Here is a 20,909-nt window from a genome sequence, read left to right on the forward strand (position 1 = left end):
AGTGTTCAGTTTAGAAGGTACATACTTATCCCAGTACTTCTGTGTATCTTTAAATGAGCCATTTCCAAGAATGTCTAAAGTTTCATTTCAATATTGTCTGCAGTCTAATCAAAATAACAGAAATACTAGTCTTACTGGGAAAAGAAAGAGACAAGATATGGAGAGATCAGTTGAACACACTTCATTTACAGAAAACAAAGGTGGGTCTTGCTTTGTACAGTACTGCACAGTGGTTAGTGCTATCTTCATCTTGAACCATTCAACCTCTTCTCTTCCCACTGCTTTCTCCTCTTTAGTATCTCCTCAAATTTATTTCCATCAATGGGCAGAAAAGACTGAGATGCAAGAAACTTTTAGCCTCTGGGTAATGCAACCAGCCGTTGTATTCTGCCTGACCAAGCAGCCAAGGCTTCTTTTTCCTGCAGGGGTTTGGTTTTGGTTTTAAAATGTCTCATATGCTAATGATAGATTAAAGGAATACCCATGGGTTTGTCAGCATACAGTCATGTAATCCATTACTGAATGGCCATGTCACTCACAGGAGCATGCTGTTTCCCCCATTGGTGAAATCTTCAGGAGTTTCCCAAATTCTCTATTTCTTGAGACCCTTTAGGCTCATTGGGCTCATGCTTCTGTATGGTAGATAAACTGGGATGTTCACTCTCAAGATGGTGGGATGAAATCATCAAGATGCTCCTTGGCAGCAGCAGAGCAGCACATTCAGCACCTTGCGGCTCTGCCAAGGGGAACCGGCCCTGCTGCCTCTAATCAGCAGGACAGAGAAGCTGCTTTTATAGCAAGACTGTTTCTTCCTTTGTACTTCTGTCCAAGCTGCTGCCAGCAGATATTGGCGGGGATTTCAATAGCTGTTTTGAATCAGTTCCTGGCAAAGATACAGGCAGGTTGAGCCGGGACATCCTCTATGGAACTGAGCTGAGATTTTGGTGTATTCCTGGTCCAGCCTGGCCAATAGCCAGAGCTGCATTTTCTCATGCATAAGAGATAAGGGAACCTGAAGAATACGTAAGCAGTATGTGTATTTGCTGCCCACCACTGTCCCCAAAGGGACCTCTTTGTGCCCCTTCAACCACCACTGCCACCATCACATCCAGAATTGTCCATGTTTGCTTGTGCTCTGCATCATGCTGTCCTGCAGCTGTGCAAAGTTCACTGGAAAACAAGACTGAAATGCAAACCAACACCTTGTATTTCCCTTTCAGACTGGGACTCTGTTGTCCTCAGACACTAAGAAAAGAGGCAGCTTTGCACCTGATTGCTCTGCCTTGGAGGAGCCAAAGCCGGGTTAATAACATCACTGCCGCAGTTGAGAAGTATCACTGGCAGGTAGAAAAAGTGAGAAATTTCTCACCCTGAGCATGGAGCTTCCTCCTGAGGACGTCCCTGTGGTTTGCTGCCCTCTCACAGAAGCAAATGTACCTTGAAATTTTGCTGTCTGTAGGAGGCTATCTGTAGGCTGGGGGGACTGCAGCATCTCAGTCCCAGTAGGAAACACCTCAGTTGCTTCATCTCCCCACTGACAAATACCACTGACAGGGGTGCAGGTGGGAAGAAAGTGAAATTTTTTTTTTATACTGTTTCATGTGTTGGCATTGGAGTTTGTTGTGCTTTGACCATGTGAGTGCCACAATCAGGATCGCAGGGCGGCCCCAGCACCCATTTCACATGACAGAATGAAATCATTCAGAGCAGCTCCACTTTCCCTTGCTGCTATACGACTGTTCATGTCCTCATCAGACACAGTTCTTTTTGGTCACAGGCAGTGGCTTCCATTGAAACAGTAATTGTGATGTATCGAGAGTCAGGGCAAGATTTGGGCGGCAACAAAAGGTGACAAAAGAGTTCAGTCCTTCCTGGCAGCAGCTGTGGGGGCTGCACATAAACCAGGAGGAGGTGAAAGGCTCCCTGCCTGACTGCAGAACAGGAAAAAAGGCAGAAGGAAAGAAAGCAAAATTGAAGGTTGGAAAAAAAGCAGCAGCAGACTACAAAACTAAATGGGTGTCTATCTCCATCTGTGGAAATCTGTTATTCCCTAAAGCACTTAGGAAATGCTTTCCTTAAAGCAGCACATGAAAGGGGTGGGTCAGAGCCACATGGAACTGGACCCCAGGTGTGCAGCTCTCCACCCTGTAGCAGGACAGACCCAGGCTGTGTTGCTGGAGGGCCCATGGTTCCCTTCAGAAAAGGGCAGCCAGTGACACAGGCAGATGTGCACAGCTGGCTGCTGTGTGACACTGTCTTTTTAAAAAGCTGACAGATCAACTCTTTGGAAGCACTGGCATTACATAAAATGTCATGAGGCTTCCAACCCTCCAAAATCCCAGTTTCCTCCCCTACCTGTTGCATTTAGTTTTCATTCAAGGTGTAATCTCAAATGATGGTTGAGAGCCTCAGTTTCTCAAACTATGGGTGCATTAATTTAAAAGAGCAATCACTATTAGCTGCTATGCACCGCTCAGTGCTTAATAAGGCAGATAAGCTTCCTTATCCAGTCAGCTAATGCTGACCTGCTTTTGTCCCTCCCAAATGAAGGCCAACATAAATTACTCTCCTCTCCTGAAGTCCTCAGCCAGCTATCTCCTCACCCTGCTCCAGCCCATGTTGACAGCCAGCCTGAGAGATCAGTGTTGGTGGTTCAGACCTCTCAAATTCTTGCAAGCCGAAGCAAAATATTTTCCTTCAAACTATCTTTTATATTTGGAATAAGTGGCTTCTGTGGTTATTAAATGCTCCTATGAAGTGCTGGCATTTAACCGTTCCTACAAGCTGTTTAGTTTACATTGCAGAATGTACACTTCTTAGTATGACATTATCCCTTAATTCTTCTAATGAATTGTGTGGGTTTTTGTAGTCAGCTGGGCAGTAAATCATGCAGGCTCTTTACAATTGTTTTATAAAACAGGCTTTAAGGACAGCACAGGGAGAAGACCACACTATTAAAAAAATAGGCAGTTCAGTTACTGCCTGAGATTTTGAGCTGAGATCCTACCGCTTGTTTTATTCTGTTTCTCTTTGACTTCTGCACTTCTCCAGGGGTTCACCTGCTTGGAGGCTGCATCCCTCGCACATGCCTGGCAAGCACCCCAGCCCTTGCTCCCTCCTGCTGCCCACCACCTGTGCAAGTACATGGTTTCCCTGCCTTTCTGTTTCCTGGAGTGGGAATAGCAGGTATTTCTCTTGTAGTTGGAGACTGCTCAGTACTTGAGCCTAGGCTCTGCTAGACAGGACAAACATTGTTGCAGGAGACGCAGGCAGTGGCTGGAGCATTGTGGAAACCCGTACACAGTCTAGAAAATGCTGGGCCCAGCCAAGCACACCTGGAGAAGTTTCAGCTTTTTCCAGGCATAGGTCAGTAAAGTTACCAGGAGGATGCAGGGCAAGTTAATTGAGCAGTGCAGGTACTTTGAGGATGCTGTAACACTTGGTAGAGATAATTAATATACTTCTCCAAACCGATGAAGCTTTGTATTCCCACTGTAAGAATGAAGTGGAGCAAGCTGCCAGTTTGCAAGTCCTCAAGAAACTTTCTGGGTTTAAGAGCAGCGTTAGGACTCAGGATCTCATGTGTGCACAAGGCTACCCTGGCACTGACACTCCACAACCTGGGTGTGCAGTGGGGAAACCAGGTATGGAAAAGGTAAAAGAAATCACAGGACACAAGAAAACCTGCCAGAAAATCCCAGGAGCAGCAATCTCCAAGAGTTTTGGTTACCTGTTGTGCCCAGCATATGGAAAGAAGTTAGATGTACAGAGTCCCTGTGGGATATTCATACTGGAAAGGCCATGTTCCCTCCCAGGAGGGCCAGTTCATATTCTCTGGCCCTTGAAAGGTGGAAAGCCATGAGGAGGCGTCAGATTTTGGTAGACATGAAAATCCAACTGCTTCCCTGGGCCGTGCCATGCAATACCACTGTCGTATTGGTCAGATTATAGAGCATCCCTGTTCAGCCTGCAGCTGCGTGTGTTGCTGATGTCATTGAAAGCCAAGCCAGAAAGAAGATTTTTTTATTTTTTTTAAAGAAGAAAAAAAAGAGAGAGAGAAAAACAATGCGTTTTAGTTTTGGCCAATGACACTTGGGACATTTTATATCAGAACAAGTGGGCATTTGTCTAGGTTAGGCCATTTGTCATGCCAGCAATGATGCATTTATTATTTATCCATGCCCTATGTCTAGAGAAAGAAAAATCAAAAGCTTATGTAAACCCCAAGCTGGGATTTCTAGATCCTCACTTAGACACTTGCTGTACCAGTTTCACCCACTCAATTAGGCAGAAAGAGCAAAAAGGAGTCCTTCGTCAGAGAGTGGGTGCCACTAAGTGCATGACTTTGAGTTGCTCTTGGGTAGCTGAACTGTAATTTTCCCCAAAGTGGGGAGGGGAATAGCTCTAACTACCTACTGCTGGAAGGAAACTGAAGGTATCCAGTCTGTCAATAAAAAGCTGTCCAAGCCAAGCAGCTCAGCTCTCTGCTCTTGGTGGGAGGGAAGGAAGAGGGATGTAACTTCTTTGGCAAGGAGGGATGACAGAAGGCTGCCTCAGGCGGGTTTAGGACATCCCATTTCCTTCCCTTTCGCTAAGAAGGGACAGTCACAAATCCTTCACCAAGAACAGTGAAATTAATTCATCTCTACCCAACTCTTTTACCTTTTAGTCCCTCACTCTTATTTTTGGGTGCAATCATTCTGCCTTGGTATTGGATGATAATAGCATGTACTGATGCACCCCAGGCAACTGCATATATATATAATGCATAAATAGCCTAAATATTGACCTTTCATTGGTAATTACCTTTATAAGGCAAAGGTTGGCAAAATGAAGATGCACACTGTTTTCCCTGTTTTGAGAGCAGTGGAGTCTCAGGTCTTAGAAACAGTCATATGCAGCATCACAATATTTTGGTACTTAGCTTTGTAAATATTAACTCATAGGAACTCAACCATATCTCAATTGTTAAAAAGCTTTTTGGGTGTGAAAGAGTAGGTGGCCAAATGAAGCTCACGTTGTATATCAAAGGTCAAAGAAGCAAATAATTGAATATACAAATTGTACAAACTGTCCAGATGTCAAGAAGTTTGAAAGCAAAGATATGAGCTTTGTAAGTCATTCCAGAAATCAAATTAAATGCATGTATCCTTCAAAAACAACAGGGGGACCATTCCCAATTCCACTGGGAATTGCAGCCTTACCAAAAGGGAGATGGCAAGAAACTATAAATATACACTTGCAGACTGAAGATAATTTGAGTTTTTAAGGTACATTGATGTTTTAGCAAGCCATTTTCAGTTTTCAGGTAGTTTCAGGCACCAGCATTCTATAGCTTCAGCTTCTGCATTCCAGATATGTATTTTGGGATTTTACAACCCTTATGGTTTCCTTCATTATCTCTCACCACACATGTGTAAAAACCTCACAAAACCAAAATCTGACAGACTGCACAGGGGAACAGTAAAACTGACTATACACGGTTGTTGTGAAATGCAATGAAGAAAACAAATAGAAAAGCAGGTGGTATATTTTCTTAATTTGTTTCATCTACCTTGGGTGTTGCTTAGAACAGCATTAGGTAGGCATTCGCTAACAACTGTGTGCATTTGCAGCAGATGGTGCTCCATTAAAAATGGGATCTCAGACAGAGAGCTCTGGGAAGCCCTTGAGAGACTGAAGAAACTGTCAGTCATATATTTGTACCTCGCCAGAATTCAGTCTATAAAGCCAGCCTCTGTAAGCCATATACCCAACAAGAAGGATAAGCAATTCTGTCCTACCTCTATCCTGCTGAGGTACTGATCCTTTCTATGGAGTATGTAGTCTGCAGCCTTTTTTTTTTATTCAGTGATTGCAAAAGGAAAGCAAGAAGTAGCAGCGATGTTCAGTGATAGCTTCTGCACTGGCTGAAGAGTGGCCATAAATAAATCAAGGTAATAGACAAACAGGTCCTTGACAAAGAGCATAAAGTACAAGCTAAAACTGTAACAATATCATTTCTATTACATTTCAATGCCCAGGTAAAGCTGGACAGTGATTATGTCTTACCTCCTAGATTTCCCTATGCTGGCTCATGGATGAATTTTTAAAACCTAATTTTGATGCAGACATCATGGGGAGCTGACAGACATCATTTAACTGCACAGAAGAGCTCTTTATAGTTCAGGATAGAGAAGTAACCCTAGCTTGTCTGGAAAAATAAGAGTGCAGAAAGTGCCTTGTGCACACAACCAAGTGTGAATTCTATTTTGAAGGCAAGTGCAGTGCCATCACTGTGATGTGACTGGAAACTCAGTCTGGCTTGCTCAGATGCCAGACCAGCCCTCAGTTTTGCAGCCTGCTTTCACAAAAGCCTTTCACCAAGTTTTGATTGAGCTTTCACAAAAGCCTTCTATATCCAGCCTTATGCTGTGGCCCCCAGCACCACCACCTCCACTCACACCACTGTCACCCCTACAGTACAACAGAAGGAAACCCAAAACTACTCAAAGAGATTAAAGCAGGGGGTACTGATGCTCATCTAGCTTTCAGCCAAGGCACCTCTGAGTTTTCAGGCACTTAGCAGTGTAGCCTGCCATGCCATACTGTTACATGTCAGGAGATGAAGACTCAGTGCACTCTGGAAGATTTTCCAATTACAAAATCAGAACAGATGCCATAGAGAACGTTTGCCTCTTCCTCCTGTCACTGAAGTGTCCTGGGAATATGCATTTAACCCATCTGAAGTTGAGTCACAGGTTGAGGTGGGGAGGGAGAGTGTGTTCCTGGTATGGATGCACACACACTGTTTCCTCATATATAAGATGGAAATAAATATCCCGTGTGAATCATTTTAAGATCTGCGTGTAAAAATGCAAAAGCAGATGACTTCATGGAAAAGATTACCTTTGTTCCATGACACAGAAATGATTTGCTGCTACCCAAGCACCTTGGCTTCCCTGAGCACTCACACTGTATTGTTGCTCCTGTACCAGGACTTTCTTAATTCATGAGGAGCCTTAGCTTAAGATTTTCCTTATGGAAGCATTTCTCCAAATCAAAAGGAGAAAACTTCCACAAATCATCTATTCCCAAGCACACCGTGGCTCGTGACAGACTTCTAGCCAAAGGCATGGAAATAAAGGACCCTGTGCAATTTCCTCAATTAATCAAGTGTAGAGTCCTACTGGCAAATCTGATAAGCACATGATGCCTTCCTTAACAGCTAACTGAAACCATCCAAATGATGTTCATAACTGTTGTTCACAGGCATATTTTTTCCTTAATACCTCTGATTTCCAGGCTCAAAGACATAATTTCTCTAATAAAGCACATGCAGAAAAAGCACACAACTGCTACAAAAATATTTGGCTCTTCAGTTGCTTTGTGGTGATATTTGAAAGGATATAAACACTCATTCATATTTTTGGCTAAGCTATTTACAGTAGTTCCAAGTGCCAAAAAGGTGCAGGTGTGCTTGTTTAAACACATTCCCCTGGCTTCTTTCTGAGCTGACATTGACTTCAAGTAACTGAGTTTTCATAAAAGCATCCATCAGCTACAACTAGATCCATCACAGTGAGTGCAGTGGTGATGCAGTGAAAAGGAAGCTCATGCCCAAGGCAGACCCTGCACCCACAGAGACTGGCAGGGAAAGGTGGGAAGAGAGAACTGCATGGGCTTGGTTGTGACAGTGGGAACTCCTCATATTATGGCCCATTCTCCTGCATGCACAGGTAGAGAGGCCTGCATTTCTATAGCTGCTACAACACAGGGATGGTTGCAGTTTTAAATATCTTCCCCAAAATACTACAGCAATACCTTTAGAGAAATAAAGCTGCTTACCAAAGTTGTCATCCATAGAAAATATGAAAAACTTTACACACCTTAGCAGAACGCACATCTGCTCTGCATGTAGCACTGCATAAAGAAAGCTAGTTCTAAATTAGAATAACATTGAGTCAAAAGCACTACATCAGGCTGCGTTCCCATCATTTGCACCCTGCAGCAAGGAAAATCACCCCTGTGACACAGACTGTAACCAGCCTTAATTCTCTCCTACAAGAAAAAGGGTTCACTATGTCATAGAATATTTGCTTTAAAGCAAGTGGTCTAATGGTTTAGAATTGATACCACGTTTTAAGCAAATATCTTTAATACCTGACTTTGAAATATTCCTGTGTCTACCAAATCTTCCTTTTCAAGTTTGTCGTATGAATTAGCCTGCCCACTAGTCTCCTACATGCAATCCTGTCAGACCCAGTGTCACCATACAGCTGTCACTTTTGCCACTCTGTTCAGAAACACTTTCATCATGAAAAAGCCGATGACTTAGCAGCAACAGACTACTGTAAACAAGAGAAGGCCCTGAGCACATACTGCCTTGTGTTTCTGCCTTGATCCTGACATCAATTCTTGAATACCCAGATAATTTCCTGGCCTTGATTGTTCCCTGTTCAGAAATTCATTGAAATATTTATCACTTTTCCCCATTTCCCATGTGAAGCTGCAGGGGCATGCAGGGGCTGGCAGTGGGGCAGGCACCCACCAGCCCCAAGGAGCAGCCTCTCTGCTACCCTACACCACAGAAACCTTTTGAAAGAGGGGACATAAGTAAAGGTTGATTTTGCAGAGTACCTCCCCAAAAAGCTCATCAGGCCACAGAGCGGCTCAGCAGAGCCTGATTCCTTGCAGAGGAGCTGCAGCATCATTGCCAAAGAGGGGGGCAAAGTCTGAGTCATCACCACACACCTATTGCAGATAACAGGCTTGATATGCTTCATTACTATCATGAGCTCCAGCCTACTGCCAGGTTCCATTTTGCAACCCAAAAAAGTAAATACAATTTCCCCATCTAGTGGTCCAGCAGAGTAAAAATGCCACTCTTCCTCCTGCAGCTGGTGATGGGGTTGCATCTGGCAGCGATGTGTCCCCACTGAGTCCTCATCCATCCACAGCTCTGCCCAGCGTGCCACGAGCAGGGTAAAGGCAGAGATAAACCCTATGGCAGGCTGCAGACCTGTTCTAAAAGCTTTAAAAAAAGCAGACAAAGTAAACAAGAAGAGTTGATTTGCATGCTCCAAAGAAAAAGGTGTATAAAGAAGTGTATGCTTTAGGCTGCTGCAGGACTTAATATCCCTGCAATTTGAAACAATTGAGAAAATGGTCTACTGAAATATCAGAATTGCCTTGGAAACTGACAAGTCATTAGCTGTGATAGCAACAAAACAGCTTCCTAGAACTCAAATCCTTGTTCACTGAATGCAGGCCTGACAGCCAGTGTTATTGGAGCAGCACACAGAAATAATAAACTAAAACCCTCTGGAGTGTCAGCTTTCAAATGCAGTGAATTACATGTTTCCATGGGGCATTCACTGCTATGATTTTCCTCCCCACGACAATTACAGCAGTGCAGGGTGATGGGGCAGTAGCGCCTGGCCTTTCTCTCCTTCACCTTCAGCTGGACTTCTCAGAGATTTTCAAGGAGTAAAGGATGGGGCAAAAGCAAAAACAGCCCCAGCCAAGGTGACTTCAGGGGAGCAGTGCCCAGGCACCTCCCTTACTCCCTACCTGCCATGAGGATTCAGGGTGTTAGCAGCCACCACCACATTTCCCAACACCTTCTCTTTGGAACAATGGAGGTGAGAAGGTGGCTCCTGGCACTACTGAAGAAGCAGAAATACTCCCCTCGTGGCACAGTCCCAGGCAGCAAGGCCCCAGTCCAGCCTCCTGCTTGCTTCCATCCACTCTCATTTTCCTGATGCCTGATCCTCACAGCACCAAAACTAAACCCATGCTTGAGATGTGCCACACCTTTCCAGTCTAATCCCAAACCACACTCAGTTCCCTTTGCTTTCTACTTTGAGTAATTACCCAAACATGGTTTGAAATAGATACTCTTTGACATTAATGATTAAAGGTACTTATGGCTAAGAGAATTTAATATCGCAAGTAATACAACCAAACTCCCTTGATGCAAAACCAGACCAAATAGACCAAACACCCCACTGGTATGCAGGATTTTTGACTCGTTCAGTTTTCTTTTGGAAAGAGTAGGCAGGGAGGTATTTTTGCTTGACCCGTTATAACCCAGAAACTTCCTTTCCTCTCTGTCATCTTACATCAGCAGCAAAAAAATGGTTTCTTATTTCCCATTTTGTTTTATGGATTTTCCATAGAAAGCATCCAGTGAATGAAAGAACAATACACCCAATTCTGTTACATAAAAAAAAGTCCACTTTGTTTAAACACATCTCAAGGTATCTGTTCCATGCAGTTTATATGTAGGGTTTGGTCTGTTCACCAAAAAGAAATTCATAGCTTTACAGAGAATAAGATATTCCCATAAATATCAGGTTTCATTTTAAGATAGAAAGTCTCCTTAAACTCACAAGAGAAAAGAAAAAGAAAGAAATTTGCCAGCTGGAATCTATCTATTCAGAGCTTTTATTTGGGACTTTTTCTTGACCACTCACGTTAACATAACAGACAGCATTTCTTCATAACAACCTTTGGTTCAAACTGGCCATAGCTGGGAAATAGTTTGATACCTCAACTTAAGCCCTGCAAAATATTTTGCTGGCAACTTTAACAAGGGAAAATCCCCTTGGGGTGATCTGGTCTGTGCAGCCAGGGGGAGAAAAGCTGCTTCTGTCCTGTGGCTTTAGATGACTCCGGGCTTGGAGAATGTGAAACGCTCATGAGACATCAGAGGTGGGGAGCAATGGGCATCAAAGGGAAAAAATTTCCCTGGCCAGCACATACTCCCCTGAGCTGATCCTTATCCCTATGATCAGCTGTGTTCATTCCTCACAGAGAAGACTTGGAGAGAGTGGAAGGGAGTGCTGCCAGATATCTGAGGGGAAAAGCACAGCTATATCTACATCCATTTTGCTGTAGCTGTAAAAGAGGACAAGATTTTTCAGGTTTTATTATTATTATTGGAAGCAACAGAGGCTGGGGGCTTGAGGAGTGCAAGGAAGTGGTGGTGCAATTCAAGTACAGAAAGGTACTGATTTTTCTAATTTTTTTTTTTTTTTTAAAGACATTTAATTGTATGAGCACCACAGAAGAAAAAGTAGAAGTTCATTCACATCTAGAGGAAGCAACACAGGCTCAGCTGTGGAAAGCCCAAGACCAGCTGAATCAGTACCCAGCAAACCATGCATAGAGGCAGTGGATGATGGAAGCCCCATTGCTCACCAGCCTAGAAAGTGCCTGCAGGAAAGGGAGTTCCCATTCCACTGAGCTTTTAGGGACTCCTAGATTTGCCTCTGTATGTTTCCCAGCAATCTCAATACTCATTGTCCGTCCTAGGAGGAAGTGAAATCCCTGTGAAGAGATGCTGCCTGGCCACTGGTCTGACAGCCTGGATCCTGGATCACACTGGGTGGCTTGCACATTTTAAGTACAAGGCAGCTCTGGGTTTGTCCCAGTGTTTTCCTGTCTTAGTGCTAATCGTCAGATGAAGTTTTGTATAATGCTTTTCTGGAAAGCACTGTCAAAGGGCCAACACCCTTACACCTCTGAAAACACCAGGATCTCATTGCTTTCCCCTTGAAGAGGAGGCTTTCTTTCCTCCTCTCCTTAAACAGATAACTCTTTTTCAAACATGCAGTTATATTCAGGAGACCCAAACCACTCTCTCCACAGAACACAAACAACTTAGAGAGCAGCTTAAAAAACTTTCCCACACTGTGGCTTGTCACCTTCTCCCCTCCCTTTAGGAGGATCACTCTGAAACCAAGAGAGTAATCTGGTTTTCTGGCTCTCTCCCTTTTTCCTCCTTTATTCAGTGTTAACAAAATACGATTGTGTGCCAAACACAGCGCAAAGTCTGTGGAAAGGAGATGTATGTGGGATGGATGAAAGGCGCTGCAGGTCATTTTCCACAAGCCACCTCAGAGGACAACACTCCCCCTGGGCCACCGAGCACAGCCAAACTGCTGCTGTGAGCACAGGGCAGAGCACCCCAGCGACTCGGTTGTGCAGGCAATGTCATGGAAACTTCAGGTGACTTACAGATAATGATACCAACCACCAGCAGAAGGGGGGGGAAGAAGAAGGGGAAAAAAGACTGCAAAGCAAAGACCAACACATCACATAAAGCCTTGCCACAGCACAGTAGGTTTGCTGCCACGGGCTGATGCTCAAGTCTAGCACCATCACCTAGGCAAAAATCAGGCACCTGCCCTCCCAACTTCCATCTTTGCTTTCAGTTTGTACTCTGAGAAGCTTAGCAGTCATTCAGTGCTAAGATGACTTCCTCTTCAGAACTGAAGTATCAAGAAGAGCGAGACAAAACAACCTGGGCTGGAGCCTTTCACAACAGGAAGGAGGTTGTTACAGCAGTAATTTACTGTGGTAGGTTTTGCAGTGCAATTGCAACATACCATTACACCAGTTTTATCCTTTTCCATTTGGCAGATGCAGATTCCTTCCCCGTTTCTTACAGAGCACAAGCCAATGTGGCTGCATTTCAAATGGTTTCAAGCCCTGCCAATGGCAATAAAAAAAAAAAGTAACTGAAAAGTTCTCACAATTGCATTAGCTTACCCAAAACTAATACATACTTATATACACACATATAAGTAAAAAGTATACACAGTTCAGCCAACTCGAAAGGGCGGTGCTCAAGAAATGATAGGGTTGGTCTCCTTTCCAAGTAGGTAAACCAAACAAAAGATAGGTTAAGTAGGAGCCTGAAATGAGACAGACTGTGAAGGTCTCCAGACAGGCAAACTCTTATTTACTTAATACCCTGCTGCCTCAAATGCAGTAGGTACTTTCCAGGCACAGAGACCACATACTCTCTTTGCAAGACTTCTGTGCATTATAAAAGATAGAGTCAAAAGTCACAGACCACAGAGGCAGCAGATGATCAGTGTTAGATCAGTAACAGGGGGAGGGAAGATTCAGGAAATAAAGTATTTTCTTGTGATGTTTCTCCTCCTGCCCCCAGCCTCATCTTTGCTCTTCCTGCAGAGTCCAGCAGTAGGCAGCACATAGTGGGTCATTATAAGACTTTCTCTGAGAGGCTAAAATAAACATTTTTGTTGCAGAGCCCTTTATTTACACCAATGGAAATAAGAACTCCTATTAAGTCACCGAAGTTTGGGTGGGGCAAAGTGAAGGAGAAAGGGGAGCACTCTCACTCTCGAGGGATCTCCACAGCTCCACTGCAGTGGGATTGAAAAGTTTCATGCAGGAACCTGAAGCCATGAATGGAGAAAGCAAGCTGGGAGGGGAACAGGGCTGTCACTGCCTCTGGGAGCAGCATGATGAGGGTGGGATTTGTTACACACAATTGTTCTTTTTGTTTTATGCTTTGGGAGGGATGCTGTTTCTGATGCTGGAGCCATTTCTGTTCATGTTTGGCTGCTTTTTCCAAGCAATAACTTCATTGCTAACCATCATCTTCTTGCAGAAAATGCTGTTCCTCTCTGGTACCACACAGCACAGAGATGAAAAAGGTGAGAAACACAGGCCAAGATGAGGATGCACATCCCTTCCCTGGCTTGGTAAAACAGAGGTCTTCACAATGGGGCTACAGGCCCACCTACAAAACCCTTCTTGTTTGTGCAATAAATGTGCAGGGAAAGGCATTTTCTTTCCTTGCTCTGTTTTCTGGAGACAGCAGGCAATGGGACAGTATCTGGGCATACGCCAGATGGAGGAAGGTGCACTGGATGGCATGAAATCCAAATTCCCCTATGTGAGATCCTATGACTTGATTCCTACTTGAAAGCAAGGCATTACATTAATCTTCCCATCTAAGCGGTAGGGAAAGAGAAAGTGGGCATCAGCTCAGATTAACGGAGGACACTTGAGATATGTTCATAGGGTTATAAAGTAGGACAATGTATGATCTTATAATTAAAAGAAAATAAATTGCTTCAGGGGACTGAGCTTATGTTTCTGAAAAGCTGTCTGTAATTCAATTAAACCAATATGATTCTCACCAGTATTTATACACTCTGGGAAGCAATTTAATTTTAAAAGATATTACAAAAAATATTTGTGACAAACATTCTTCATCTTAGATCTGAGTAATTAGCAATTAACATATAGTGATAATTCTGTATCTGTGTTCTAGATTTGAAACTTTGGTTGAGCTCCAGTGCAATCAATAAACACTCATTTCTAAAAGATCTTATTTACAGCTTGCACTCATAGTTGTACCAGACTTGGAGGAGATGGGGATAGAGAACAAAGGACCAGAGAAGCAGCCACTGATCTTTCTTCCAATTAAATTCTTGTTTATGATTTCAGTGGTGTGGCATTAGTAACCATGAGCAATGTAATAATTTATGTTTTCTCATTTAAGAATGTGAAGCTTAGTGAAGTCCATTTTTAAATGAATATTGTTTTTCTATCTTGTCAGAACAATTAAGTGCATTCTTCTAAATGTTGGCTATTACACTTTCCATGAAAAAAAGAAAAAAGAAAAAAGAATAATAATAATCATAAGTGACTTCTTCAAATGAAAAAATAAATGACTTATTTCTTTCCATCTTCCTGCATATATTATCAGCAAAGCATTAATGAAAAGCAACAACAGTGAAAAGCCCTCTGAGGAATAGAAAATGCATCTGTGTGGTCAACGGAGTGAACAAATTTGCAGGAAACAAATCTGCTGAATTAGTACCTCAGCAGCAAGAAAGAAAAGCTTGTATGTGGTATAATATTTCTGTAAGGAATAGATTTGAATATAAATACTCCTATATGCAGATAGACCCTTCATTCAATCATGAAAAAACTTTTACAGTTCATTTTGCTGCTCAAATTTCATAAAGCAAACAATCTACTCCCTGGAGCTCTCTGCACTGTGGTGGGCCCCCCTCCTCAAGCACCTGGTCGGCTTCTCTTGGGCACAAGTCCCAAAAAGCAGTTTCTAACGCAGCAGCCTGGGTTAGCCAAAGTGAGCTTGAATGTGAGGGAAGTGAGTTTCATTCCATATGTAATGATCCAGAAAAAGAACATGGAGATTTACTATGTTTTGATTATTTTCCTATACAATTCTTAGTTCATTGAATGCAAGAGACTGTTCTGGAATAGATTCTGCTCTTGGTCAGCAATCCAAACACAGTGTAAATATTCATACCCAGATTACAATACTGCAAAAACTGGAATGTATTTTTTAAATAAAAGAAATGGTGAAAGTCCCAAGGGAGAGTAAGAGGTTTTTACACCAGAATGTTCTTCTGTTACTAAGAGAAGTTCATTTTAAACACTATGCAGTCAACCTCTGAATGAGAGCTCATAAAGACCTAATCCTTCAGAAATTAAACTTTTATGAAATTGGTTTACTGTACTTATTAAATAACTGTTTCTAGTATAATTCTCAAATAACATTCAAGCCTCCTAAAGGCAAGAGAAAACCAAGCAAACAGAAGTTCTCAATATCTACTGTAGGTAACTACTGCTTATAAAATAGAAAGGAAAATTATTTCAAGAAAATCTGCAATTCCATGGAGTTTACTAACTATAGATCTCCTCAACTGTATAAAATCCTAACCTGTGCTAGATCTCCACTGACTTAAGTAAATCCTTGGTGTAGAGGAAGAAAAGATTTTTTACACTGAGAAAACTCCATGCAAACTTATTTAAAGAATATATGACAGAGAGCTTTTGAGAAAATTCAGAGCAAAACCTCTACACTAAAAGCACTTTACAGAGCTTTTACATTAGGCTGGACCCACAAGAAGACAGCGTGTTTTGAGGCATGAATACACACACACTCACAAATGCCAGAAGATTAAATTGGAAGGTGAAACAGGTGGAAAACACAATTCATTTACTTAAGATAATAGCAATAGGAGGATTCTCTACTTGAAACAAGAGAAAACCCTACCTGTTGGTCATCAGGGAAGAAAACTTCATTGGATATATCCATTAATGGGTCTAAGCAGACATTTTCAGACATGTTTCCATAAAGACCTTATCAACTCTTTTCTAAAAAGCTAGTAGCTCATTTGGAGCCTATCCCTGGGTTAGCACTGTTGCATCTGTCTCCTGCTGCTATTTAACTTAAATTTCAGTTTCTAGCAATACAAAATCTAGGCCCTCTTCTCATCCAGCTGCTCAGAATTGTAAGAACCACGTTCTACACTCTGAAAAACTCCAAATAACATCTGCTTGAAGCATTCAAATGGTTTGACATGGTCCCACATAGCTATGGATTAATTGAACAGTGGATTTTCTGGATTCTCAGTGGAGACTTTCTTCCCATGTCAAGACTAGCCATTTGTTCTTCTCTTTTTCACTTTATTTATTTGCATGTACTAATCCATTAAAAAAATAAAAAATCCTCCTTATCCTAAAACATCTTAGTATCTATAGGAACATGTGCTGAAGCACTTAAAACAACTTTTCTACACATTCAAAGACACAATACAAAGTAGGCTGTTTTGTTCTTGACAATGCTTTAAAAACATGATAGTTTGGTATGACTTGTCATGGTGGGAGCTGTCATGCTTATAGGATTTGTTTCTTTTTATTACAGCATTCCACTTGTACCAAGCTTTTGACATATCTGAAGGGGGCCTATAGGGATGCTGGGGAGGGCCTCTTCATTAGGGACTGTAGTGATAAGACAAGGGGCAATGGGTTAAAACTTAAACAGGGGAAGTTTAGATTGGATATAAGGAGACAATTCTTTCTTGCTAGGGTGGTGAGGCACTGGAATGGGTTGCCCATGCTCCGTCCCTGGCAGTGTTCAAGGCCAGGTTGGACGAGGCCGTGGGTGATATGGTTTAGTGCAAGGTGTCCCTTCCCATGGCACAGGGGTTGGAACTTGATGATCTTAAGGTCCTTTCCAACCCTAACTATCTTATGTTTCTATATCTTTTATATATTTTATATCTATAATCCGATTTAAACCAAGCATTCATTTTCATACACTGTAGCTGGTTTGTTGTTTGGGTGGGATTTTGTTTAGAACTGAAGCATTTGCTTATAAAATGTATGTACATTTGTTTCTTGTCTGTTTTTTGTGCTATTACCAGAGGTCATTACTTGTAACATTCTTGTTATTCCTTCACAAGTTTTATTGTACTCTATTCCTGGAATACAGGATTTTCATTATTTCATATGCTTGTGGTGAATCACGCAGATTTTTACAGTTTTCCATGCACAGAGGCTTTTCCAATTTGAAAAAATAATGGTGATGGGCTTAGGGATGTATAAGGACACCGAAACAAACATAACCAAGAGGGCTCAGCTTAGGTGAAGCCCATCTTCCTTACGTACACTTACTCCAAATCTGTCTCACTTCCTAAGAAATCTTTACTCTGCATCCCAGTGTTACCTTCTCAACTAGGTATCCCACTTTACTTCTTGGCCTTGGCTTTGCAGTCAGTCACATCCTGAGCATGATAGTGCAGCTGTCAATGTGACCAATACGCTCAGTCCTCCCTCCCCTCCACTGCGCTCCTCCCCTCTGCCTCAGCAACACGATTTTCATAGGTGAAAATGGAAACACAGTCAAACCCTTAGAAGCTTTCATAACTGTGAGGTTAAAAAACCCAATATGAACAAACAAAGATGAAGCTTCCTTGATCTAGGAAACTGCTGGCATAGCAACAGCAGACAGGAAAATTGGAGCAAAGTATTTTTCAGCAGTAAATCATTATTCTTAAGGGATCTAAGGGCAAGCCTTCCCTGCTTAGTAGGCTCCTTGACAGAGGGCTGTTGTGAGGAAGGACTAAAAGTGGTTATTTAGCAATTTGGAATGAAAGTTTCCAAAGTCTCACACAAAAAGTGGATTTTCAACAGATGATGTGTCATCTTCCTCATTACTGAGCGTGAAAAGCTAATTGAAAACAAGGTCAAGGTGACTCATGACGGTCAAACAACATATGCTCATTAAAGGAAAATATTGCCAAACAAGCTTGGTTGTATTTTTTAAAAAGAAACTGAAAAAGTTAAAGACTAAAGAAATGAATTTGAGATAATTTAATGTTTATAGATTCCAGTAAGAAATCTGATATTTGATATTCTGAGGGAAGCCATTAATTAAGTTGGCTTGCTTTGAAATGCAGTTATATTGATAGAAAGCAGGCCAAAAACCTTCTGAAAAAAAGTGTAGTCATAAACCAGAGTCTTCCTAACATCTACCAGAGCTTCTGCAGATCAAGGTTAGGTCTTCCTAACTCAGCAAGAGACCTGAAAAGCCAAGTTGGGAGAAGCTTCTGCTAAATACCTAAGGAGTTACATAAAATGAGAGACCTTGAGATGGCAGAGCTATGGAAGCAAGGTCTGTGTGGTACATTGCCTGTGATAATGTGTCTAGAAAATAGGAAATCTAACTGGTACGCTGTCAATCTCCAAAAACACTGACAGCAAAGACAATCTGGCTGTGACAGCAGAGAGCAAATTACATCGCAGTGCACAGGATAATGCTAGAGCCAAGTAATGCAGAAACTGGGCAGCTACTGTTGCCTTATTTTAATGATTTGTGTGTCCAAGGTCACCAGCTAATATTGCTGATTTTACTGATTTGTGTATCCAAAGTCTAAAACTTCCTCTAGTACATGCATGCATATCTCTAAAACACAGATTTATGAGTTTGAGCCCATGCAGCTGTCATCGACCTCGCAGTCAGATTGCCAATATTCAGCTGTCAATCAAAGCACACTCTGCAGCCCAAAAGACATATAACTGAGGAACAAATGGGTGAACTTGGCTATTAGTACCAGCCCCAAACATCTAGAGACTGGCGTACTGCTGAATTAAAGCCAAGTTAGTGCCTGAGCTGGGTATAGATTTACAAGTCCATGAGAACAGATTTCCTATCAGAGTAGCAGAACTTCAGTTTTGTAGTCACAGGAGAAACAGGAAGGGAAGAACAATTATTTTTGTCATTTGGGGACTTTATTCTGTAGCTCAGAGAAAATGGAGAAATACAGAAGCAGGTAAATGGGAAATGAACACTATGTTTTCTCCCCTCACTTTAAAATATATTTTCTATGGTTATGAGAAAGGCCTCTCCTAACATATACTCCATCTGAACATGCATTTAGCACAAAGATTTTTCCTGAGTGAAGTTGCACAATTCTGCTCCAAATGATGTGTTTTGTGTCCTTTACCTATGCTCTAAAGACTTTGATACCAGATTCACAGCACATTGGCAGAGTGATACGAATTTGCATGCCCTCTGCCCTTCCCTGTACCTCATCCAGTCCCCTACAGGACTTCTCATCATGCAAATGAATCCTCTGCTGGAAACTTGCTCTGGACCACTGCAGCCCTTCATCTCCCAAGCAAACCAGTGATGCACTATACCCACAGAATCCAAAGCTGTAGAGGACATTGGGGTAGTTTCTGTGTTTCAGGAAAAGGACCTTTCTGTAAAGGGCAGCAATTTCTGCTTTGTGCAAATGTTATAATAGGGGATTTTCACTTTACAGTTGAAGGAGAAACAGACTGGGCTGCAAAACCGCCCAGATCCCTGTAGCTACTTGAGGGGACAATCACAGAAGCCAAGTTCACCCTCTTAGAAAGCTTTTCCCCCATAACCAGGGTCATAGAGGAGGAAGGCAAAGCAGATCCTCCAGACAGCCACAGCCTCCCTGGCCCTCTCCACTAATACCATGACAGCAACCAAGGCTGTGGCCATCAGCTCCATCTACTGAGGGATTTATACTTTGGTGATTTTGGCTTTGATTACGAGATTAATTTCATTCACTTGTTTCTCTAAGGTTGTAAATAATATAAACCAGAACACTCAAAAAAGTCCTAAATACCTCAAACAGGCTTTCATCAGAACAGAGAAACAATTGCTCTTAAGACATCTATAAATAGCTTATTCCTTGTCCTAATGCATGCAGGAACGTGGCGTCAGGTCCATGAAAGCTTCCCAATGTCTGGAAAAAACTGAATAAAACCCAAACAGACCAGAAACTTTTTGTGTGTGTGAGAAAGAGTTTACAAATAAAAACTAAATGTAAATATTGTACAGAGATGGACTCTTTCCTTTTTACAAAAAAGACTTGTGCAATTTCAATTGCACAGAATATTCCAAAGGAAGGCAAATGCACTATAGAAACAAAGTCCTGATGAAACACAGCATTTTGAACTCTCAGCAATATTATGAATGCAAATAAAACTGTCTTAGCTGATAACATGGAAATTTGCTCATGTAAATTTTTTCCATCCTTGACATAGTATCTGGAAGTGCAGCATGTTTCCCTCAAAGACCAACATGGGTTCATTGTTCACAGTAAGGGTTTTTAGAAGATGTGAGATTAACACAATACTGCCATACACAATTTGCAAACATCTCAAACAAGAAGCAGTCTCATTTCAGAGTTTCTCTGTGGCTTCACAGAGCATTACTTTGGCCATTACTCTCAGAAATGGGCTGAGAGGTGCACCAGTCCCCATGGTCCTGCAGCATGGCTTACACTGACTCATGACCAGTGAAGCTATTACAGTGATACCACATTGGATGCAGATCCTCCAAAGCATGTTTGCTTTATAAACAAGTAAGCTTAAATTGCTGTTAACCTCCCATCTGCTCAGGAGTTCCTGCTGCTGCTCAAGGCTAGGGTGGAAAAAACTGGCACATCCACAGCAAGGACAACTCCAAGAAAATACACCAAGATCTCTGTAGCCAGTTTTAAGTTCCTCGCATCCTTACTCTAGTAGGTGAAAAAACCTTTTCTAAACCTGCTGTGCTTTTACAGGACTCAGCATTTTTAAAACAGTTGTGCAAGGAACAAGTAGTTCTGGTTAATGAAGCTTCTATTTATCTAAGTGACTCAGACTGAAAGGTGAACGCAAGCATTTTGATTATGCTGTTCCGCAGGCAAGAAACTGCCTAGTAAGAGTCCATTCTCAGCTCACACATAAACAGAAACTAGCGAAGAGACACTTGGTAGGTATTTTAAGTAGAGAAAAGCATTTATATGCCCCAGTTCCCAAGT

The 20,909-nt window shown here is 42.1% G+C and overlaps 1 long non-coding RNA gene across 1 annotated transcript; it reads left to right on the top strand.

The window, feature by feature from the left end:
• Positions 1-11,710: 11,710 nt before the first annotated feature.
• On the top strand, positions 11,711-19,939 carry LOC133223336 (uncharacterized). Its single transcript, XR_009728530.1, has 2 exons — positions 11,711-12,345; positions 19,392-19,939. It is a non-coding gene; the product is annotated as an uncharacterized LOC133223336 (long non-coding RNA).
• Positions 19,940-20,909: the final 970 nt, after the last annotated feature.

This window comes from Neopsephotus bourkii, unplaced genomic scaffold (genome assembly GCF_033783945.1).
Source record: "Neopsephotus bourkii isolate Nb327-2 ecotype Australia unplaced genomic scaffold, CSIRO-AGI_Nbou_v1 NB_1634, whole genome shotgun sequence".
Classification (NCBI taxonomy): domain Eukaryota; kingdom Metazoa; phylum Chordata; class Aves; order Psittaciformes; family Psittacidae; genus Neopsephotus; species Neopsephotus bourkii.